Source organism: Canis lupus, chromosome 11, assembly GCF_011100685.1.
Source record: "Canis lupus familiaris isolate Mischka breed German Shepherd chromosome 11, alternate assembly UU_Cfam_GSD_1.0, whole genome shotgun sequence".
Classification (NCBI taxonomy): domain Eukaryota; kingdom Metazoa; phylum Chordata; class Mammalia; order Carnivora; family Canidae; genus Canis; species Canis lupus.
Window position 1 is genome coordinate 69,227,390 of NC_049232.1, and position 24,531 is coordinate 69,251,920.

Sequence of the window (24,531 nt, forward strand, 5' to 3'; positions counted from 1 at the left end):
AGGACGTGATCGTGGTCCAGGGATCGAGTCCCCCATCGGGTTCCCTGCAGGGAGCCTGCTTGTATCTCTGCCTGTGTCTCTGCCTCTCTCTGTGTGTCTCATGAATAAATAAATCTTTTTTTTTTTTAAAAGAATCAAAACCCGGAAATTAACATTGCTACAATCCATAGTACATGTGTGCTGTGCGTGGCTGTGTGTCATTTCATTACATGTGTGGCTCGTGTGAATGCACCACAATCAAGACACTTAACTACGGTCGCCACAAGGCTCCTGTGCATTACCCCCGTTGTCACACCCACCCTCCCACCCCACCATCACTAACCCCTGGAAACCACTGATCTTCCATTTCTGTAGTTATGTCACTTCATGAATGTCACATAAATGGAAACATACAGTATACATGTATCTTTTTCAGGTTGCTGTTTTTTTTTGTTTTTGTTTTTGTTTTATGTTTTTGTTTTTTTTTTCTTTTTGTTCTCACTGGGCCAAATTTTGTTGAGTTTCATCCGAGTACAGGGTGTATTAGTAGTTCATTCCTCATGACTACTGAGTCGTAATCCATGTGTGTTTAACAATTCACGCATTGAGGGATGTTTGAATGGTTCCTGGTCTTTGTCACAAACAAAGCTACTATGAACACTCAAGTATTATTTTCTATGTGAAAATAAGTTCTTCATTTCTGAGGGATAAATGCCCCAGGATGTAATCGCTGGATTGTATGATAAATCCATTTTTAGTTGTTTTTTTGTAAAGATTTTAAAAAATTTATTTATTTGAGAGAGAGAGAGAGAGAGAGAGAGAGCAAGCAGGGGGAGCAGCAGAGGGAGTGGGAGAAGTAGGCCCTCCTCAGTTCCAGGACCCCAAGATCATGACCTGAGCCGAAGGCAGACGTCCAACCAACTGAGCCACCCAGGTACCCTCCATTTTTAGTTTTGAAATAAAGTGTCAAAATATTTTCTGGAGTGACCGTCCCATTTTTCATTCCTATGAATGAAGGATCCTATTTTTCTGTATCTGCTCCAGTGGGATCGCCCCCCACCCCACTATTTTTTATTTTTTGCCATTTAGCCAGGTGTGATCTGGTTTTCACTGTGAGCGCATGTACAGGTTTCCAGTGGCTAATGATGTGGGATATCTTTTACTATGCTTATTAGTTACCCACGCGTCTTCTTTGGTACAATGTCTCTTTGTGCCTTTTGCCCATTTTCTAATTGGATTCTTTAAAAAATTCATTTTTAAAATGATAGCTTCATTGAGATATAAATCATATACCACAAAATTCACACTTCTGGAAAATTCAGTTTTTCGTACATTCAAAAGGTCATGCCACTATCACCACGGTCTGATTCCTAAATTACCCCAAAAGGAACTCCATACCCATTAGCAGCCACTCTCTGTTCCCCTTCCTTCCAGCCCCTGGCAACTACGAACCTACTTTCTGTCTCTACGGAGCTGCTTGTTCTGGACGTTTCATAGAAATGGAACCCTACAGTATGTAGTCTTTTGTGTCTGGTTTCTTTCACTCATCATAACCCTTTTCAGGGTTCATCCATCTCGGTTTCATTTCTTTTTTCAAATAATGTTCCCTTTATATGAACATATCCTATTTTATCTGTTCACCTGTTGATGGACATTTGAGTTGTTTCCACTTTTGGGCTGTGGAATATCACTATGAATGCTTGTAAGTCTTTCAATTTGCATGTGATCGGTTTTCTTGGAGATTAAAACCGATCACATGCCAATTATATATATATAGTTATATATATAATTATATAATACCAATTATATATTATATATATTATATATTATAATGCCAATTATATATAATTATATAATGTATATTTTATATTATATAATATATAATAATAATATATATTTTATATATACCTGGAAGTAAAATTGCTGAGTCAATGGTAACTCTATGTTTAGCACTTTGAGACATTGCCCACCTGTTTTCAGAGTGGCAGTGCTGTTTTGCAGAGCTTCCAGCAATGTCTGAGGGTTCCGTTCACTTGACGCTCTTGGCAACACTTGCTGTTATCTGTGTTCTATTTTAGCCATCCCAGCGGGTATGAAGTAGCATCTCACTATGGCTTGATTTGTGTTTTCCTAATGACGGATGATGTTGAGCATCTTTCCGCGTATATATTAGCCACTTGTATATCTTGTTTGGAGGAATGTCGATTCCTTTGCCCATTTGAAAGTTGGATTGAGTTTTAAGAGTTACTTCTGTCCATGGTTGTACCTTTGCCACGGCACCGACACGGGCAGAGTATATTTCCTTGTTTCTGATTTTGGACTTGACTAAGTGACTCGTTTTGGTCCATGGTTTATGGGCAAAAAGGATTGTATTAGAATTTCAAGCCACTTCTGCTCCTGCCGTTGACACAAAAGAACATGACCCCATTAGCCCATTAGTTCAGGAAGAGGATGAGAGACAGATCAGGGTCACTCCAGATGAGCACCCTAGCTAAGCCCAGCTGAGATGAGTCAACTCCCATGCAACTCACACATGATGATCATAAGTGACTGTTTTAGGGTGGTTGGCAAACAGCTGTGGTTAAGTGAGACACGGGGCACAAATTCTCTTTACAGACACAAAGTACTGTCTACATGAGAGGAAAGATAGATTGCTCACTCCACTTTCTTTCAAGTTTACTTCTTTTTTAAAATAAATATTTTATTTATTTATTAGAGAGAGAGAGTGCGCGCACAAGCAGAGGAAGGGGCAGGCAGAGGGAGAGGGAGAAACAGGCTCCCTGCGGAGTGAGGAGCCTGACATGGGACTCGATCCCAGGACCCTGAGATCATGACCTGAGCTGAAGGCAGATGCTTAACCAACTGAGCCCCCCAGGTGCCCTTAAGTCTACTTCTGTTTGAATGAGAGCTCTGATCATTCAGAGACCTCAGGATGTTTGCTAGGTGTGGGCATCACTACTACATTTTCCCGAGGTGTGCAGCCCAGTCCCTGGGTGGGGAGTAGAATGATGTGAGATTGAGCATGGGCATGATATTATGTAGCACTAAATCCCATTATGGGAGAGAGAATCCCTTTTTAGTCCTTACACTTTTATTCGTATTTATTTTTATGGAGATATAATCGACAAGAAGCGCTGTATTAGTTTCAGGTGTACAACCTCATGATTTGATAGTTGTGTACATTGTGAAATGATCGCCGCAGTAAGTCTATTTGCCACCTGTCACCCTGAGTAGTTGCAAGTTTTTTTTGTTTTTGTTTTTGTTTTTGTTTTGTGATGAGAGCTTTTAAGATGTAGGATGTATTCTCTTAGCAACTTCCAAATATACAATACAGTGTTATTGACTATAATAACCATGCCGTACATGACTTATTTATTTTATAACTGGAAGTCTGTGTCTTTGGACTCCCCCCACCCATTTCACAAACTCCCAGCACCAATCTGTTCTTTGTACCCATGAGCTGGTTTAGTTTGTTGGTTTTTTTTAGTTTCCACATTTAAGAGAAATCATACCTCTGTAGTCCATCCACTTACACGAAGGGAGAGATCTCCACTCTTAGGTGATCCCCACTCTGTATGGCCTGCAAGCAGTTGCTGATTCGTTGTGTGACCTACATAATAAATGTGATGGGATGCACTCATGTTCCCCTCTACAAAGCTTGTGGAAGAGCATTGTTTTGAACGTGAACTCATCTCTTGTCCATACTGTTTGAGCTGGAAATTTGGTTTATTCTTTCAAAGGATTTAGGCCTCTCAATTTCCAGGAATCCTAACCCCTGGGCGCCCTTCAAAGCTCCAGGGCGATTGTCACAAATAAAACCCTTTTGTAGCTCTTACACAATCGATACTTAAGAACCCTTTGGAAAAATCCTCTGTAAATTCACATTCTAAAAATAGGTTTGACTTTTGGATTGCTTCTAAATAAAAACACATTTTTCGATTACGCTGGAGACAAAGAAAAAAAATTTCCAGTATCAATTTGAGACTTGTGGGAAAATGAAGAGAAGACAAGTTTCACTGTTCTCGGTGGAGGTTTTGGTATTGAAATTTTGTCACACTGGCTGGCTTCTGAGTGTGGTGGGGGTGGGGAGGAAGGAAGGGTTAGGACTGTCACCAGTCATTTAATATATCACTTATTACTCAGATCTGACACCAAGTACAAAGGCTGGAGCAGGAAGACGGAGCTCGCATCACTGTACTTGCTGTGGTCCAGGAGAACATCTCTGAAATTCTATGGTTGCTCTGAGTCATACTTGAATCACCTCTTTGTTACACTGAAACTTCACAGTGGCATGATTTACCATGGTGCAGAGACAGAGGGCTTCGTTCTGAGCCTTTTGGGGCCGCAGCTGAGGGGCCCGCGCTTCCGAAGAGGGGATGCATGCCCCTGGCCGCTCTCTGTCACCTGAGGCGCCACGCGACAGTGGCAGGTCATTTCTCAGGAACTCTGGTGGGCAATCCTGCTTGGCTCTGAGTTATACTCTTCCTCCCTCCCCTTTTAGGAGAGTGGGTAGACACAGAGGAGCCCTGGGTAGTGTAGGGCCGCATGCCATGCAGAGGCAAAATGTGGGCTTCCCCCATTCCTCCCAAGAATGTTTTCCCCTTAACACCAAGTCATCCGGGAGGTCCATGGCTCCGAAGATTACTCAGCCTTAGGTGGAGTCACACTTCTGCTCTTCCCACTCAGGGCAAATCACTTCCCTTCTCTGGGTCTCATTTGCTCATGTCTAAAATGGCACCTACAATTCCCACCTTGCCTAGGGCGAGAAGAACCGTGTGCATCAAGTTGCTTGTTGCACCGCATGGTGTGTTTTGGAGGGACACCTGTGCTTTCCCTGATGTCACACCAGGCCGGCTCTGGAGATGTGGCCACCCACATCGCTGTGCTGCCTTTGTGAGCTTTTATGCTCACGAGGCTCCATCACTTTACCTGACCCAGAGGGGATGGCGTAACGAGATTGAATGATAAGTGGACAAACTTTTGGCCTCTGAATGGCCAGGCCATTTATTGTATCTCCATATGGTACACACAGATCCCATATATGTGCAGCGCCATATATACCCGGGGGATGGTGCATAAATATAACTGGATTTGAGTAAGAATCTCTATATATTGCTGCCTTGCTGCTTGAAAGATGTAAACAGAGGGGATGTGAGAAAACATACGCTCGCATGGTGGTAAGCGACAGGGGGACAGAAGAGCACTGTGTTATAAGGCAAACACCAAGTGTTGCAGAAAATTTTTTTTTTTTCAAAATAATCAAGAAGGAGATTCAAGGTTTCCAAGTCAGTAGATTTATCTACTGGTGTATCTACATCCATTCTTCCAGGGTTTTCTCTGTCTGCTAATAGGTACTAGCAGTGATGGTGCATCCGTATGTAACATGCAGCAACTTTTCCATCTCGAACATCTGACCACCCGAATGTGCTTCATCCGTGGTCTCCGGGGATAAATGAGAAGCTGCTCTTTGTGAAGGAAGGTTTGAGGCCACCGAGAGGTTCCACCCTTTTCAAGTTCTTCACTTGGCCTTATAACTGATTTCCAAGACAGTAGATTCTTAGCTCCCTGGGGATATGGAAGAGATGATTTCTTAAGACTGTTCTGATGAAACCCTAAACAGTGAAATGCAACAGTCTCAGAAACCAGCAACATAGGAGACAAATCCTCTGGTTCTGGTTGGGGGGCTGGAACCCCGCAGGAGAGTGTATGGGCTTCTCCCACGGCAGTCAGCGTGGCATGGGGTCGAGCCCACCTTGCGACCACCTTGCCCAAATAGGCAAGAATCATTTCACGGGGAGTCAGCATAATAGTAACATTTATGAGTCTTAACGATGTGCCAGCTATTGTACGAATCGCAACTCAGCTGTGTGTTGGCTGTGTGACCTTGGACGTGTTGTGTGGCTTCTCTGAGCTTCAATGTTCCAAGTCTAAAAATGGGATTATCATACCTCTTTGAGTTTTTAAAGGATTCTTTGAGACCTTGAACCCAAAGTTCTGGGTCGACATTCCATACCTAACGTTGCCAGTTTTGTTCTTGTTATTTGGACATTTCATGTGAAATTCAGGGCAGCCATGAATTTTGCAGCCAACAGAGCATTCTGCTGGCCCTGGATTTCCGTGCCATTCTGATTTTTTTTTTCTCCCAAGGGGAGAGATAAATACATATTTGAATCTCAAAGTAAGAGGGTTTATGAGTTGGAAATGAAATGACTCTAATTTATCAGAGTGTAATAACGTCTGCCACAAAGCCAGTAATGATGATTTCCAGGTGGATAAAGACAAAGCCCATAGGTCTAGGCATTTTTTGGAAAGAAAATCACAGAACTGTGAGGCTTTATAACACTCGTAGAAGGTCTTAATAAGACTCTAAGCAAAGGTTTCTTCCCTGTATAAAGTGCACATATAGGCTATATAATTTGATGGTAAATTAAAATATATTTTTCTCTCTTCTCACTCCATACAGGGCCACATAAATGTCACCTGGCTGGATTTTGAATATCTGACTGCTCCCTTCTCAAATCTTTTTGAGTCACATAGCTCCCTTGTAATGGGTCCCGGGCACGAGTTGAACAGCATAATCAGATCTTTGTTCTCTGACCATTACCGGGTGCCTGAGGGTTATGGCACCGAGAAGCTTCTAGGCCCCCAAGACAGCCACGTCTATATGACTTGAGGAGCAGCCATGAGAGAGCTCACGTAGCTCTCTCTCTATGTCCGACACAGGTTTGTGCTGGATGCTCACCTTTCAGTTCCATAAATGCTTTCAGACTGAAGAGGAAATGTCACCTGGGGGTATAAACAGGTGTGTCTCTGTGAGCATCTGACGGAAGGCAGACCTCATCAGGATCTTCACTCTATGACCCTGGAAAGGAAAGAGCCAGAAGGGACCTAAGAGGCCATGTGGACCTACTCTTTCCCTCATCCCATTATATATAGGTTGGGATGCTGAGGCCTGAAGAAGCAAAGCATCTTCCCAGGTGAGAGGTTGAGCCCCCGGTTGAGCTGTCATATGGACCTAGGTCTTTCTGATCTAAAACCTGTTTATACTTAGAGTAGAAACTACTAGTTGTTTCCCAATTTCCATCCTCCATTTCCCTCTTCGTAATAGAAGCTCCAGTTTGTGACTAGGCTTACAAAGCCGGTCTTCTTTGCAGTAGAGGTGGCCATGAGACAAAGTTCTGGCCAATAGACATATAAGTGGTAGTGTCTTGTGTGACCTCTGGAAACCTTCTTTTGTCCTTCCTCTATCTTGCTGGCTGGAATGTGCAGGTGATAGCTGGAGCTTGAGTAGCTATCATAGATTATGGAGGTGGAAGGCGCGTTGAGGATGGCATCCAGATAAGGACCCTGGATGGCTTTGCAGAACGTTAAACAATCCCTGGAATGCCCACCTCTGGGTTTTTTTTTTATGGGAGAATAAAAGCATGTGTGTTTAACAGTGGTTATTTCCTTTTTTTTTTTTTTTTCTCCCCAGCCGTTATTTCCTAAAAAGTTATTTGTCATTCGCACCTGGACCTTGTCCTTAATGAGATTCTGCTACTTCATTCTGCCTTCAGATCATTTTTCTTGTTGTTAAGAGGCCAGGAGTTAGGCCTTGAGAGTTCTGCTAGGGGATGGGGGGACAAGATCCTCCTAGATAAAAAGACGTTCTGTCCCTGGGGTCAGGGACAGAACTGGAGTCCCAAGAGGAAGGGCCATGACTGATTTTCCTCTATTGTTCACAAGTCAGCATAGGACATAGAAGACACTGGTAAACGTTGCTGGGTCTCGTATCAAATATTTATTGCCACGGTCGTGTTGAGTAATAAATAACCACAAAACCTCAGTCGCTTATGACAATGCCTGTTTATCACTCATGTCTCAGGTTGTCAGCTAGTCAGCTCTGTGGAAACTGCCTGAGCTGGTCGCCCGTCTGGGGAGCTGGCCAGCTGCTGGGTCATCATGGGCGGCTGTGACTGTGTAGCTGTGGGGACTTGACTCGGCTTCATGTGTCTCTCGTATCCCAGCAGGCCAGCCCCCACTTATGGAAGAGACCACAAATAATTGAGTACAAACATGCAGGTAATTTTTCTTGCTTCTGCACGTGATGTGTCTGTGAGCATCCCACTGGCCAAAGCAAGTCTCAGGGTAGGACCCAAAGACAGAGTGGGAGAGCACTTCACTGTTACGTGGCAAACGTATGAGCGTAGGAAGGGATGAGACTTGGGGCCTTAGTGGATCCAATCTACAGCAGATGGACAACAGAAGGGATAGAGGGATGGACGGAAAGAGGGAAAAAAAGACAGACGGTGGGAGGAAGTTCTATTCACTACGTCTGTGATGAGGGCAAAGGAGGCACTAGAGGGCATTTTCCTGAGTTTCTAGTGCTCCCTGGGGTTAGCCGCCCTGGGGCCATCTTGGTTTGGGGACTGCCCATGGCGCACAGGGGCTGGAGCTTTGTCACAGCCCCGGGCTGTGGGGTGTTTATATTATGACTTGCTTCTGTGCTGGGGAATCTTTGCTTCTGCGTGAGTCATTACGAAAGGCTTCACAAGCTTTACCTCGTGGTTGGGAAGAGTCCTATTTTGGAGACAAGAAGCCTTTTCAGAGAGAACTAATTCATAACATGAAGACAGTTGTGCTGTGGCCTGAGAACTGAACTGGGAAGCAAGGGACCTGGGTTTCAGTGCTGCCTCTGCCAAGTCAGAAAAAAATAACACCACAAATATGAGCTTCCCTTGGGCGATTGCTAAGTATCTCAGTACTTGTCAGCAGGAGAGGAGGCTACAAAAAAATACATTTTCTCTCAGTTTGCATATTTGAACTCCTGATAATATATGTTCTCTTCTTTAAAAAAATATTTATTTATTTATTTGAGGTGGGGGCAAGGGGAGGAACAGAGGGAGAGGGGCCCAGCACCAGAGCCTGAGGCAGGGCTCCATCTCACAACCCTGAGATCACGACCAGAGCCGACATGGAGTTGGACGCTCAGTTGACTGAGCCACCCAGGCGCCCCCTGATAATATATTCTTCAAGAAGATGAACATTCCCCGGCTGCTAATGACTTTGGTAATTTCGTTTTCTATGCAATGTATTAAGGATCCTTGATCATCAGTTTTAACTACTTTCACAGTAATGCTTAAATATTTGTGTAAGTCATAAAATGATGGCTGGAGGAGAAATCAAAGTCACAACATGATGGTTAGTGTGGGAATTAAAGCCAAACATCGTTAATGTGAAAATTAACGATTTTAAGTTTCATAATAGTTGATGCAAGCGAGTTAGCAGTTAAAGCGTGACCATGCTTTCCTCAAAGTCGGGGGAAAATTTGTTTCGATGGCGTTGGAGATGAACACACTTGGCCATTTTCCTTCTGTCATAGAGGCGGTTCTGGCAGTTTTCTTGAATCTTCAACACCAAGTAAATGCTTTGTTTGCTGTTGGTTTAAACACAAACAAAATCAGGTCCAACGCCTTGGCACCTGCAGATCCTGCTGGTTTTTGAGGGTCCAGGGTAAGGGCACCAAAGCAGGGCAATTTCTGGGGAGCTGAATTCGGAATGCCTGAGCTGGGTGTTTCTGATCCTTCCCCACCCTTAAATTCTGGGGAACGCTGAGGCCTGGAAGGGGAACGAGACTCGCCTGCAGGAGCGTCAGAGGACCACCTGGAACATGGGATCCTCATCTTGGTTCGCTGCACATGGTGTCAGCTCACTTTCCTCCCTCCTACACAGTTCATGTCCCTTTAAACGGTGACTTGCCAGTTCCTAGAAGCCCTAATTCAAGACGTAATTTGTCTCCCTCTGCTTTCAGAGAGAGAGAAAACAATGTCATATAATGTTGCCCCAGGGGAACGTGGACGGGGAGCCGTTTCCTGCGCTCGCCACCTGAGCACACTCAGCCCGACCCCTGTGAGTTTGTTACGTAGATCCGGGGCCTGTCTCGTTCTGTCTCAGGCTTCCCAGCCCTCTCTTCCGTGGCTGGCCCTGGAATATCGCAGGGATGCCTTCTTTGCCTTGGTGCCTGGTGTGTGATCCCACGTTATTATGAAGTCAGGGCGGGAAAGAGGTTGAAGGTGTTAGCATCTGGCACCGACAGGTGTGAGATGGACGAGCTCCCGGGGGGCGGGGGGCCCTCAAATCTCCCCTGATCAGAGGGCAAATGGATCTCAGGAGAAGTGTGGCCCGGGGACTCCGGTCCTGTCACTCTGATTCACGTGGGACAGTGGAGCCTGTGGGCAGAACGATGCCTTCGAGTACAGGAGAGGCACCTGCTGATTTCTGGAGCCGCAACTTGGCATCTGGAGTCTCTCACTTCTTCGGAGAGAAGCAACAGGCTGGCCTCACTTGCCGACAGCGGCCACGATTGGGTTTGCCTCTGGACCACGGTTCGGAATGATTTCTCCGCTGTATTTTGTGTTCTTCTAAACAGGATGAACATGACTGCCTCCAGGGTATTGGTTTGGAGGGAGTCTTCAGGGACCCTAGCCTCGCATGGCCTTCTCATTCTCCGCAGAGAATCCCTTCTCCTTCTTTAGCCTTCAGTGTCCCCATGACCAGAACCGCGCCCCGTGTAGCTATCAGCCCAGGGGACCAGACAGAGGCCGAACCGCAAGGGCCGTGGCTCCCGCACAGGGTCCCCCAGAGCAGCAAGCTGGAAGCAGCTCAAATTCTGATCAACTTCAGGTTGGGGACACATGTAAGATTGTGTGCAAAGCATTCTGCTGCTGCAAGGGAAGCTTGAACCCTTTCTTACATGAGAGACCGATGTGCAAGCTAGATGCCATGGTGTCAATTCACAATCTATATAAATTATTAAAATGGGGCCATTTTTCTGTATTACGTGATACGAGAATATGGATTAAATTTCAAGATTGTTTTGGATGAAATAACCTACAGAACAGTCTGTGTTTTATTATTATTTTTGCTTGATAAGGCTGCAGAGTAAATACCCTCCCCCCACCAGTGGCTTGTAATAACACGTATTTCTCTCTCTTTTTTTAAAAAAAGATTTTATTTATTTATTTGAGAGAGAGAGAGAGGGAGAGAGAGAGAGAGGGAGCACACAAGAAGGGGGCAGGGCAGAGGGAGAGAGAGAGAAGCAGGGTCCCCACTGAGCAGAGAGCCCAATCTCGGGCTTGATCCCCGGACCCTGAGATCATGACCTGAGCCAAAGGCAGACGCCAAACCCACTGAGCCACCCAGGTGCTCATAGCATGTATTTTTCTTACAGATTTGCAGTCAGTTCACGTGGCTCTACTGGGTTTAGCTTGTTGGATCAACAGTGCTAACAATAGGAAAGGAGTCCCTTTGGGACTTCCCTTTCCCATGTCTTTGTTTTAGGGACATGAACTGAATGAGGGCAGAAACTACTTGGGGGAAACTCTTATCATGGCAAACAGCAGGAGTTGAAAAGACGTGAGCAGAAGCGCAAGGTGCCTCCTAAGGTGGCTTTCCAGAACAGACACCCTGTCACTTCCACCCATGTCCCATCGGCTAAAGCAAGTCTTACGGCCAAGTCCGGAGTTGACGGGCTCTGTTGCATACTTTCCCTTTTCTACTCAGGGGTAGTGTCAAGTCACAAGACAAAAAGAATACGTCGGCCTAATAATAATTACAGGGCCAGGAGGAATCGGGAGCAGTCATCCACCCCCCAATGGAGAAGTGTGTTAAATTCCCATGGTGGGAAGCACTGGGGGAGACGTTCACGTCCCAGCATAGCAGTGGACTCCAGTGATGAACTTTGATTTTTCCAAGAGAGATTGGAATTCTCTCAAGATGGCAGATCTCAGGAGTCGGAAGTCCACTTGTCTTATTGTCAACCTCAAGGAGTAGACCAAGCTCTAGATTGGACTGCTCCTGCCACTTCCATGGTCTGCCCACGGGAATGCCCTTCATCGTGGGAGAAAAGGGAGTGAAAATGGCATCTGGGAGTCGAGAGTGGCCGGTCTGCCTCCGATACCCACGGCCGACCCGGCCCAGCAAGGCCCTCTGCCCTGGCGAGCTCACGTTCACCCAAGGTCTTCTCGACAAGGAGATCCACGCAACCACTGCCCACCCACCCTCGAGGAGAAATAGAGAGGAAACCTCTTTGCCATCCTTGAGCTGCGAAGAGCTGCCTGTGGGGCCACAGATGGAGCTTCTGTGGCTGGAGATCTCCAAGGCGAGGCGCCAGGTGGTGGAGTGAGAAGAGCTTTGCCCTGGGCCACCCCCCCCCCCCCCCCCAGGATCCCATCCCAGCCCCGCTGGTCACCTGCTGTGCCCGGGCTGATGCTTTTCCCTCCTCTGACCTCAGATCCCCACCGCTACGGCCGACGTCTGTGCTGGAAGACGTGGCTTCTAGTCCCGGCTTAGCTGCGTGTCCTGCTTCCTCATCTGGCAAAAGAGGGTCGGTTTTTCTCAAGTGCCTGGGAAGAGCCGCTGCTCTGCGGACCCCGGAGTGTCTTCCTCCCGGGCCTGCGTCCTCATCAGTCCTGGAGGCACCGGGATTGGGCCTGCGGTGGCTTTTCCAGTTGACCCCGCGGGAGTCCACCGGCTGGGTCCCGAAGCTTCGGGGTCTTTTCCTGTCCCACCTCGATGCCCTTGTCCGCTCGTCCTCCCAGAGAAGGGGAAAGGCCCCGTTGCCCATTGGAGGCGAGGATGCATGTCGGAAAAAAGCAAAACAAAACCCCACCACTTTCTAGCCTGGGGCCCCTGCGGAGGGAGATTAGGGATGCCCCGAAATTGAGACTGTGGCAGAGAACCGAGACCTGGTTGCTCACAATAGGGTTATGTGACGGGTGCTCAGTCATACCAGGACCCAGAAGACGCGCAGAGCCCTGCCCTGCGGGCTGTTTGAAGGTCATGCCGACTTCACCCTGCTGGGAAACAAACTCGGTGTCTCTGTTTGCGGCTTCCCTGGGCCGGGGGGGCGGCTCCCCGGGGCTCTGGGTGCCCCCCGTTCCCACCGCTGCCTGCCTGGCTGTCTCCACCACCCACCGTCTGAGCCCCACTCCGGGGCCCCTCCAGGCGGGAGGCCCTGTACACTTAATTTTTTGTGCGCTTGCTTCTTTTTTTGTGTGCTTTCCTCAAAATGGATCTTAATGGGCCAGCCTGGCACAGGAAATGCGGTGGTAGCCCGAGGCCGTGCCAGTCGAGTTGAATCTGGGCCAGAAAGGGGCGGGTGACTCATCCTGGGCGAGAAGCTGCGGTCTTTCTGTTTTGTTGCAACCCGTTGGGGGAGTGAAAGCAGAATGACCCCTGTCACTGCCCTGGGGTCACAGGGCCACTCAGGAGGGCGAAGGGAAGTGACTTCAGTGGAGCACCTGCTAGGAGGCACTTTATCCAAATCATGCCATTTCACCCTCGCATCCCACAGCTCAGGGAGGGAGGTGTTATTACCCCCACCCCCTTCTGCAAAGACGATTCTGGGAGGGAAAGAACCGGGAGGGACAGGAAGGGGTCGGGCTCCCGGGTCACTGTCCTGAGGCCAGGGGACCGAGTAGCCCCTTGGGATCTCCTTTCTCAGCCTCTCTGCCTTCAAAAGTGCCCGGCTCTGCTCTGCCTTTGGGGAAAAACCCCTTCCTCGCCGGGCCTCAGTTTCTGCTTCTGCAAGATAAAGTCTTCAGCATTCGGGCTCTTTGAGCTGGAGAGTCCTAAGGCGCACAGCCCTAGTGCTTCCATCCCCTCTCCAGCTCCCGAGCAGCCTCAATTTCCTGGAGCGGTGGCATCCAGTGTGAGGGGTGATGCCACCGACACCTATGGGAGGTACAGCCTTGACGCTGTGGGGCCGATGCTGTGTGACGCTGCCCTGGCCCGAAAAGATGACTGGGTGTCTTCAGTGGAAAGCGAGGTATCTCTGTGAGGCCTCTGGGACTTTCACTGCCTTTGAACTGTTTGAAAACCCTGCAAGTTGTAGGTACAAGGGCGATATGGAAGGTTCTTGTCCAGGGATATACAAATGATCCCCCCACCCCCACCCCCACCCCACCGGCTGCCCTCGCCCCGTGGAAATACAGTTGGTTCACCACACCCCCTGTGGAATAAGCCAGTTGTGTGTCTTTTTGTGATTTCCTGCAGCATTTCTCCTTGTGTGTGTACAAGTGATTCTATGAACCAGCTGGTTCCATCACAAACTAATGAGCTAAACAGGATTTTTGCTACCTGTTGATGTCATATTTCTTTTTTTTCCCAATTATTTAATTTATTTATTCATGAGAGACGCAGAGAGAGGCAGAGACAGAGACACAGGCAGAGGGAGAAGCAGGCTCCATGCGGGGAGCCCGATGTGGGACTCGATCCCAGGACCTTGGGATCACGACCTGAGCCCAAGGCAGATGCTCAACCACTGAGCCACCCAGGGGCCCCAGAGTTCATATTTCTATGAGAGTCATGATGATACCTCTTTACAAGGGGACTGTCCTGAAACAATCCAGAGCTAACTACCACACGGATCTCTTTGTGGGGATCTGTTCTTGCTAGCTCCCCACTTCGAAGCTACCCTGGGAGCCTTGCTAATCCCCTACTTGCTCTGTGTTCGGATCCGACCTATTGCGATGGGGGGGGGGCGGCTACTGTAAGTCCCTCCCACGGGGCAGTGATAAGGATTCAGGTAGGTCACACCTGTTGGTGGATACTGATCCTACCGTCATTCTAGGTACGTCCTTGATGTGGTCCCTCCAAGGGCTTGGTTTATGAGAATTGGACCTCTCCAGCTCCTGGCCACCCCATGTCCCCTATCTGGCCCTTAGTAAGGTGGGTGGATGAAATGCTCTACAACTTCAAGATGGAATCTAAAAATAAATAAATAAATAAATAATTAAAAAAATAAAATGAAATAAAGATGGAATCTGAGCCTGGAGAGCAAACCGGACCAGGCTGTCAGGTGCTCCTGTGTGTCTCAGGCTAGGTGCTGGGACTTCCAGGAATGTTCTTCGGCGGAATTCCTCACTAGTACTTTCCTGCGTATGAACTGTATTTCCAGCTACTCTAGGTTGGGCCCTACGAGTTATTGCTTTGAGCTCGGCGGGAAGAGCTTGGTTGTCTTCCACTTTACACACGAGGCATACGAGCTTCAGAGAGAGGAAGTGACTTGCCCCAGGTGAGTGTAGCCAGGGAAGGAGCCAAGCCAGCACCCAGCGGCCTTCCTGGACCTCTGCCTCTACACTGCGTTTCTTTTCTTTTTTTTTCTTTTTTTCTTTTCTTTTCTTTTCTTTTCTTTTCTTTTCTTTTCTTTTCTTTTCTTTTCTTTTCTTTTCTTTCTTTCTCTTTTCTTTCTTTTCTTTTCTTTTCTTTTCTTTTTTTTCTCTTTTCTTTCTTTTCTTTCTTTCTTTTCTTTCTTTCTTTCTTTCTTTCTTTCTTTCTTTCTTTCTTTCTTCCTTCCTTCCTTCCTTCCTTTCTTCCTTTCTTTCTTCTTTTTCTTTCTTTCTTTCTTTCTTTCTTTCTTTCTTTCTTCTTCTTTCTTTCTTTCTTCTTTCTTTCTTTCTTTCTTTCTTTTTCTTCTTTCTTTCTTTCTTTCTTTCTTTCTTTCTTTCTTTCTTTTCTTTCTTTCTTCTTTTTATTCATGAGAGACACAGAGAGGGCCAGAGACAGGCAGAGGGAGAAGCAGGCTCCATCCAGGGAGCCCGATGTGGGACTCGATCCCAGGACTCTGGGATCACGCCTTGAGCCAAAGGCAGATGCTCAACCGCTGAGCCCCGCAGGCGTCCCTATACTGCATTTTGATCCCCGGCTGCCAGCTTCCCCCAACCTTGGCTGTTTAGGCCTTTGTGGTCTTGGTGGAATAGAGATCCCGAGGGAAGGAGGGGAGGGCTCCATTCCATCCTTCCCTTCTGTTTGGGTCATTCTCCTACCCTGATACCAGCTGGTATCCTTTGAGATGCAAATAAAAATCGAGTTGATTGCTTGCACATGATCCCCTCGGCAGTGGGAGCTCTGGGGCTCCCTGGGACTGTCAGGATGCATTTAGCAGCAGGTACCAGAAAACTCCATTTACAGTGACCTAAAAAATCAGGGATTTATTTTTCCTACATAACGAGTGTGGGGTTAAGTGGCTCCTAATTGGGGTCAGAGATTTTAGCCTCGCTGTCTAACAAGGTAGCCCCTAGCTGCCGGCAGCCTGAAATTTAGGTCAATCAAAAGTCACTAAAAATAAAAACGGAAAAGGATTTGGTTCGTCAGTCACGCTGGCAGCATGTCAGGAGGGTGGTGGCTGCTGCGCAAGTCGCGCAGGCACAGGCCCGTTTCACCCCGCAGAGTCCTGCTGGCCGCCCCACGGCCCCCGCCCCGGGGCTCTGCCGGACTGGGTCAGAGACGGAAGAAAAACCGATCGTGGTGCTGCTGGCCGGGCCACTCCTTCTGATCAGGAAAGACCTGCTCTCCCGGGGCCCTGCAAGGCCTCTTCTGCGCTAGCCTACCGACCGGGACTATACCTCGTGGCCAGTCCTTGTGGCCCTTCCTGGCCGCGGGGGGAGGCAGGAAGTTGAAGATGTTGAATAGGGTCGGGCACTTGGTCGTCCCCACAGGCCGGGGGTTCTGACAGCAGCAGGAGCTGGGAAGGATGCGGAGCACACGATTCTGCGGTGGGGACAGGCTTGTACTGTCCTGGCCACGTCTCCTGAGATTCGCTCTGCTGGGTTTTTTCCCTCCGTCCTCAGACTGCCTCTGTGGGGGAAGCCGACCTAGGCCACCCGCTGTCCCTGGCCCCTCTTCAATCTGCTCAAAAGACGACCACAGAGATGCCCGTGCGAGGAGGGCTTTGGTCCGCAGCACACTCTAGGAGGGGGTCCAGGGCTGTGAAGGGCACAGTAGGTCCTATGAATGCAAACCCCTTAATGCTGACGTCTGACATTCCTCGTCTTGGCACTCCGTCTGTGCCGCATCCTCATGTCCCTCTGCCACCCTGTTTCTCCTCTAACTCCCTCTCTGTTCCCAATCTTGGAACCTCCACCCTCGATCCCCCAATTCTCCTTCTTTTATTAAGTAGAGCAATTTAGGTCTGGGTGGGGGGTGTCCCTTTGCACAAAGCAGAGCAATGGCAGTCTTCCTCAACACCCCTTACACCACCTTTTTGCTACTGCAAGAGAACAAAGACGGGCCTCGAAATGTATGTCTGTCCTTTCTCTCTCCTTCCCAGCTCTGCCAGAGAAGAGGGCACTGCACAGATGTATCTTTCCTCTGATAGGAATGTTTTTTTTTTTTTAAAGGTTTTATTTATTTGCAAACAAGTGAATGAGAGAGAGAGAGAGAGAGAGAGAGAGAGAGAGAGAACCAGCAGGGGCAGGGGCAGAGGAAGAAGCAGGCTCCCCACTGAGCAGGGAGCCGGATGCAAGGCTCCATCCCAGGACCTGGGCCGAAGGCAGACACTGAACCTACTGAGCCTCCCAGGCGCCCCTGATGGGAATGTTTTTACTCGCCTTTGGGAGGCAGAAACAACCACAGCTAGTTTAGATTCTAAATAACATTTTTTTCTCCTATTGCATTCATGTACCACATTTGTACTATTAAATATCAAAAATGCAATTAATCAAGTATTTGGGTTAAAAACTAGAGATTAAACAGATTTTTGAAGAAATTGAATAAAATAGAGTATTCTTAATTCTAGAGGCAGGGAGGCCCCAGAGTCAGATCTGAGTATGAGTGACAGTCCTTATCACTGAGTGACCCTGGGCAAATGCACTACACACTCTTTGGACCTCACTTTTTCTATCTGTGCAATGGGAGGGTTGGCTGAATCAGAGATCGCAGACCATGGCCTCAGGGCCTAATCCTGCCCCTGGCTTGCTTGCGCGTAGCTCTCAGAGAGAAAGATTTTTATGATCTTAGTGGGCTTTAAGAAAATAAAGCAAAGAAGAATGAACTACAGAGCCTGGATGTGATCCACCAAACCTGACATACTTAATCTTTGGCCCTTTACAGAAAGAGTTTGCCCATCCCTGGATTAGTCTCTGGGATTTTTTTCCCCTACTCTTAGAAGTCTGGGGTACTGGTAGTGTCAATATACAGGGCCTGATGGGGCTCAAACAATGCCAGTGGTTTCCCCCATTTCTGGGATCTCTCTATTCCGGAATCAAGGGGAACCGGTAGGGGACCTGACTAATCAGAGCCTGGGGCTGGAAGCTACAGAAGGCGACTGACTTTACCGTAAACCTGCTGACGAGTCTGGGGAGAGAGCTTTCCCTCAGCAGGTGAGCAGCGGGCAGATACGTCAGATCCTGGAAACTGTGGGGCGGAACCTTCTGGCTTTCCAGTCACAGCCAGGCCTGCCCACCTGGAGCAGGTGTCAGAAGCTCCGATTGCGGTCAGCTGGGCCACTCTGTGTGTGGGGGGAGGCTGAGCCGGGGAGACTGAGTCACATTCACTCTCCAGTAGGAGAGGAGGGCACTTTGTGGAGGTCACCCTTGGCCGCCTGCTTGGAGGCCCGTGGAGACAGCCCTTTCGGGACACAAGTGTTCATTCCTGTTCATCTGCAGTACGACCTTGGGCAAGTCACTTCACTCCTCCGAGACTCCATTCGGCCCACACTAAGATGGTGCTAATGAGTCCTAATTTGTTGACCTTCTTGGGTTGTTGAGAGGCCAAAAGGAATGCAGAGTGTCCTGCTCCCAGCCACTTTTCAAGACCTACAAAAGGCAGCTCCTTCTGGAGCTGATGCTGTTAAGTGGATCTGGATTTCTTCATCCCATTGCTGGGAATGGCCAAGGGTGCTTTAGAGTGGCCTCGTAGGTCTTGTCTCATACCTCTTATTTTGGCTTCCGACAAATCATGTGGATGATTGTTCTTATTAAAGCTTTTGTGTTTATAGTGTTTGGTAACTGGAGAGAAAAAAGACCAACGTTCTTGGAAAATAAACACGAAAAAAAACCCCCCAACCAAACAAACAAAAAACCTCCGCCGAGAGAGCATGATGGCAACACAAAACCAGTTCAAATGAAATTCTGATGCTCTACTTCAAGTGAAGTTTTTACGCCCTTAGAAGGTTTTAAAATTCTTTGATTTCCTCTGAGCTTCCTCATTACTAATTCTCATCTTTTTCTGCCCACATGTTGGGTAATTGTGGGATGAAAGCATTTTAGCATTACAGATGCAGTCCAGTCACATCTGAATAATAATCATCCTTGGATGGAGTCATGCCACAGAGGCTTCTAACCATTTTTATTTCCGTTGCTTAGATTTTGCAGAAGCCTTCTGAGATCCGGGGAGCATTATGTCTACCGTCTACAGGAGGGAAACGGAGGCTCAGGGAGGCTCAGTGACTTGCTCAGGATCACACCACTACTACACAGCACTAAGTACTAAGACTCACCACACCTGGCCACCTTCCCCGGGGGAATTCACGGGGCTGGTATTCCCAGCAGCAACCACCACAAACGCCGGCCGACCATGCTTTGATGACTTCTCCTCTTTTAAGCTTCACAACTCTGCAAAATAGGTCTTTGTTGTTTTTGCAGTTTTACAGGAAAGGAAACGAAGACTTAGAGATGTGGGCACTTGGCCAAGTTTATCCAGCCAATTCGAGGCAGAGGCAGGATTTGAACTCAGCGCTGCCCGACTCCAGAACCCATGCTGTCGCCCACTATCTTCTATGCCGTCACTGGCACAGGCCGGGGAAGGTTGAGATGAGAGGGAAGAGAAGGCCTAGGGTGTCTTGGTTCCACGACCCACTGAGATTTTGTCTGGTCCATCGGAGAGCCGGGAGTGAGTCTGCCAAGCGACCTTAATGCAGGTTGGTCCAGACTCCAGAAGGTCGTCCATCACCAGAAGCCCCATATGGATGAAGGCAGCCAAAGGGGGGGGGGTCTAAAAACAGCCCCAAGTCTTGCCAGTCTGGGCCGATGACCTCTGTGAGCACCTGATGGGGGTCTTTAGCTCAGGACTCAGGAGTTAACATTTACTGAGCCTCCTTCTACACCTTCAGCTCGCGCCAGATGCATATTTATGGTCTCCATTTCAGAGGAGAGGGACTGGAAGCTTCGAGACCATGCCTTGAGGCCTCTCAGTCTCAGCAGGGACTTATAGGACCGACCCCCCCCCCCCCCCCGCACTGGCTTTCTCTGCCTTTCTGTCCAGGCCAGGACCCCTGCTTTTCCAAGGGCTGTGCCCACCGCATCTCTCATCTGATTCTCCCCAGGCCCAGCCCAGGCCCCCGGACGCGAGAGTGCTCCGTCCCCAGAGACCCAGACGCTGCTCCTGTGCACGTGCCCGGGGGCCGGCTCCTGTCCTGGGACCTGGGACCTGGGCTGGCCGTCCCCTCCAGGACCGGTGGCCGTGGTAGCGGACACCTCGATGCACGGCCCTTCACCCTCCCAGGCATCCTCCCTCTGAACCGAAGACTCAGACGCTTCTCGGCTGTTTCCCCTCCAGGGGAGGGGGGGTCCCCGGGTCCTGTCCTGAGCTCGGCGGGCAATCCGTGCCTTCCCTCGTCGGGACCTCAGCTTTTCCATCCGCATTAAATGAAGGCGACCCTCCGAAGTTTCTAGGGGATGAAGCGGAGGCTTCCGGCTTCCTCTGTCCTTTCAGTTTTGATCAACGTCGACAAGCAACTCCCTCAACCCCCTTTTGGCTGTTGTTGGGGGGTGGGAGGGCATTGTTTTCTTCTTACAGTGTGACCTGCGCCCACACATAATTTACCCTCCTCCTCTACCCCACCCCCCAAACTGGGGGCGCGGATTGTAGCTTTGAGGTCTCGGATGCTAAGCAGCCAAGACTCCCCGGCCCCTGGCACAGGCTGTGCTTCTCACAGCACCTGGGAATAGAGACACACACATTTCCCACCCGGGGGACTGTACCTATTTCTGGGGGACTGTACCTATTTCTGTCACCAGCCTTGTCCTCTCGCTCTACCAAGTGCTCAATTTGTGAACAATTTCGAGAGCTTGTTGCAGGGAAAAGCCCATTTTCCGCCTGGCAGCAGAGCTCTGGGTTTGAATCAGCTTTGGAAACTTATACAGCCCAGGGGTTACAGACCGCTCCCTCTGCTTTGCCAAATGCTCTGTCTTTTCCCTAAAGGGTGTCACTTCGAAAGCGTCCCTTTGGCCGCCACTACCCCACCGGTCACCTCTGTACTAACTGGAAGCACAAGTCTATGATGCTAAATGGGACATCAGACTTGGAGCGGTGTCTTACCAGGCTGCAAGGACAGCTGCAGCGGGAGGGCTGCGCGGTTCCATATTCTTGGCCACCTGGTCCTTTACGCTGTGCAGCATCTCCCGGGCCGGGCTGGGGACGGTGTCCTCTCTTCCTTGGAAGCAGCAAACATCAGCTGCTCCTTCCCTATGACCAATTGGGTTCTGGAGGTTTGCAGAGAAGCCTGAGGTCTACGTTTTGTCCTCAGGTGTTTTCCGTTTGAGACAAGTAGATTTGATGGAGAGCAGTGCAGGGTTCACACCAAGCATGGTGGCCGCACCGAAATTACTAATTTGCACCTGCCCTGCTCACGCAGCCTGGGGCTGCAGGCTCCTCTGGGTGTGTGCTAACCACCTAAGGCTTTGCACACCCAAAATAAATTTGGCTATTTGATCTTCGGGGGCTACAGGTAGCCTATAAGAATCCCACTTTCATTGTGTCCCAGCTTTGCTCAAGGATATTCAGTGCCTTCCTGGCATTGTTGTCCTGTGTCCGTGTAACACAATTTACTCCCCTGACTCGGTGGGCCGGGGATCTGGGGGTGCTTCTAGCTGGGCGGTTGGCCTCAAGGGCGTGCGCCTGCATCCCTGAGCAGGGGAGACAGATGTGTTCACAAATATGACACCTGCGATTTGTCTCTTCAGCTTCAGGCATAAACATGGTCACAGGAAGTTATTAGGAAATACATCTCAAAGACAGAAAGGCCTAAAGAGTTGTGTGAGATGAGTGTGCCTGACCTATCCTAAGAAACAAAACATTTCCAATGCTGTGAAACCCCTGGGTATCTCTTCCCTATTACGTCTTCCCCACCTCCTCTTCACCCAACAAGAAACCAGTTCCTAGAATAAGGCCTTTGTCAGCCCCAGTCATTTCTGCCTCAGCACATCTGCCTCTGCACAGCATCGCTCGCCAGCGTTTGAAGTATATAAAAGTATGTCACGTGGTGTGTGTTTTTCTGCAATCTTTGTTTTCAGCTAACATGATAGTTTTCGGAGGGATACCTTTGTTCACCCTTTTTCTGCGGCTGCGTAGTATTTCCCCATGTGGACACACCGTAATTATTCATTCTTTCCTTGATGGACACTTGGGTTGCTTATAATTTCTTTTGAATTGATTGCATGAGCTCTCCTTGCCCCAATTAGCAGGAAGTTTCCTATCTCCCCCTTGAGGCTCTGTGCTACACCCCCTCCCCTGCCAAATGGCTAGGAATCTTAGTGACTGTCTGAGGTGTAAGGGGTGAGTTCTCTGCTCAAGAGCCGAAAGAGTCCATGCTTCTGTGATACTCACATGATGTCACTGTTGAAAACTTGTTCCATGTGGTTCTTTGTGTCCTCATTCCCTGATAGGGTGGCACCCTAGAAGCCCAGCTGAGCTGGTGAGTATACACTGAGGAGCCATAACCTGATGTGTGAGCCTGGGCCACTGCCGATCCCCTGCAGGGGCCCCAGTCGTGTGCAAAACTGTCCCTGCAGCAGGGGAGAGGGACAGAGGGCTATGATCATCTCCAAAGAAGGCCAACTGAACCAGCTAAATCTAGTAAGAGGATTTAGCAAGATCACCAGACACAAAATCAACTACTAAAAATCAAGAGTGTATCAAGTATCTCCATACCAGCAAATATCAGCCATAAAATATAATGGAAAGGCTCATTCAGAGGCGCTATCAAAATGCCTAGGGATTCATTTATCAGGGAATAAACAAGTCCTCCATGGAAGAAAACTTTGAATTGAATTAAAAGACATAAAAGGAAGATTTGAATAAATGGAGAGCTCTCCCGTATTCATGATAAAATAACATAACACTGTACAGATGTCAGTCCTTTTAGAAGTGATGCATCTTCTGATGCAATTGCAGTCAGAATTCCAGGCAGATATGTTGAGAAACTTGTCACACTTGTCCTGAAATGAATCAAATAAACGTCTGCAAGTAGCTGACTCAACTTTTAAAAAGAGGAGGGACTTGCCTCCTAGATATTAAAATATATTAAAAAGTCATAGTCATGGAAGGATTACCTGATTCTGATGGAAGGACAGGGAAACAGAGCAATGGATAGAGGACAGAGAGTTCAGAGACAGACCACACCTATAAGGTAGCTTGTCACGTGTCAAACATAGCACCACAGATCAACGGGAAAGGTTCCAATGACTCTAGATGGCTTTGGAAAACTGGCTGACTGCATATATCAAGATAAAACTGGATCATCGCTTTGCCTGGAAAATAAAAGTTGACTCCAAATAAATTAAAGCCTTAAATGTCAAAAGTTAAACAGTAGAGCTGATTGGATAAATGTAGGGGTAGATTTTTATAACCCAAGTGATGAAGTCTTTTCAAACAAAACTTACAAAACACAAAGTGCGATATGAATTTTATAATTCATAATTTTATAATTTTAAATCAAAACTATAGGTTTCTAATCAATGAGGTTAGAATCCAGTGGAGAGACAACTTACAGACCAGTGGTTCTCAACACGGGGGTGATTTTGTTCCCTATACCCCAGGACATTTGGCAATATCTAGAGAGATTTGGGTTGTCACAGCTGGGTGGGAGGTGCTACTGGCATTTAATGGGTGGAGGTCACGGGTGTTGGTAAACATCCTTCAACACAGAGGACAAACCCCCGACGAAGAAGTATCTGGCCCAAATGTCAAGAGTGCTGAGATTGTGAAATCCTCCCGTAGATAAATATCACAAACAGATGTGGCGTCTAAAACCTACATGTGGCTAAAACCCAGAATATTCAGGAAGTCCATATGTTGTTAGGGAAAAGATCAGGAACCCAACAGGACACCAATGAGCAAGCAATTCACAGAGAAGAAAAACTTAATGGCTCATAGGTATGTGAAGAGGCCTCCGAGTCCCCGAGGATTAGATACACATCAACACAACAGTGAACTGTCACTTGTCACTGTCACTTCACACTCCCTGGACTGGCGAACTTAGACAGATGGATAAAGTCAAGTGTTCCCCGGGATGTGGGGAACCTGGGACTCAAGCACACCATTGGTGGAGGGTAGACTGACGCGGCGACCCGGAGAGCCACCAAGCAGAATGTAGGCCAGGGAATGCAACCACACGCACTGGTGGGCGCGCAGGTGCTCCGCACAGATCCTGAGGGGGACAAGTTCAAACACGTTCCCTGCAGCATCGCCTTTGGCAGCAGGATGACTGCGGCTCTTTGGGGTAAACCACTGGGGGGAACGGAGAAGTAAACTATGGTGCAGGCGCATGAGAAATACTCCGTGGCGGCCAGAGTGCACAAGTTAGTTCTACGTACACCAACGTGGATAGGATTTACACAATTTTAAGAATTACTTGGAAAAAAAAATCAAAGTAACTGAGAACATAGTTAGCTTTGAACTATCTTTGCAAAGGCTGTTTAGGCAAATTTAAGACCTACGGGTGCACAGATTTTTACCGGGACATGCACACCTGTGCTTTAAATGCACCTGAATCCATTCTATGTCTTGCTTTGC

The 24,531-nt window shown here is 48.3% G+C and overlaps 1 long non-coding RNA gene across 11 annotated transcripts in view; it reads left to right on the plus strand.

Annotated features, from left to right (window-relative positions):
* Nucleotides 1-24,531, plus strand: part of LOC106559509 — a 106,293-nt gene that overhangs the window by 2,726 nt on the left and 79,036 nt on the right. For 5 of the 11 annotated variants that reach the window (XR_005367200.1, XR_005367201.1, XR_005367202.1 and 2 more), the window contains exons 2-3: nt 6,443-6,956; nt 7,844-8,040. This is a non-coding gene — a long non-coding RNA (uncharacterized LOC106559509). The other 6 variants (XR_005367209.1, XR_005367206.1, XR_005367207.1 and 3 more) reach the window with 6 other exon arrangements.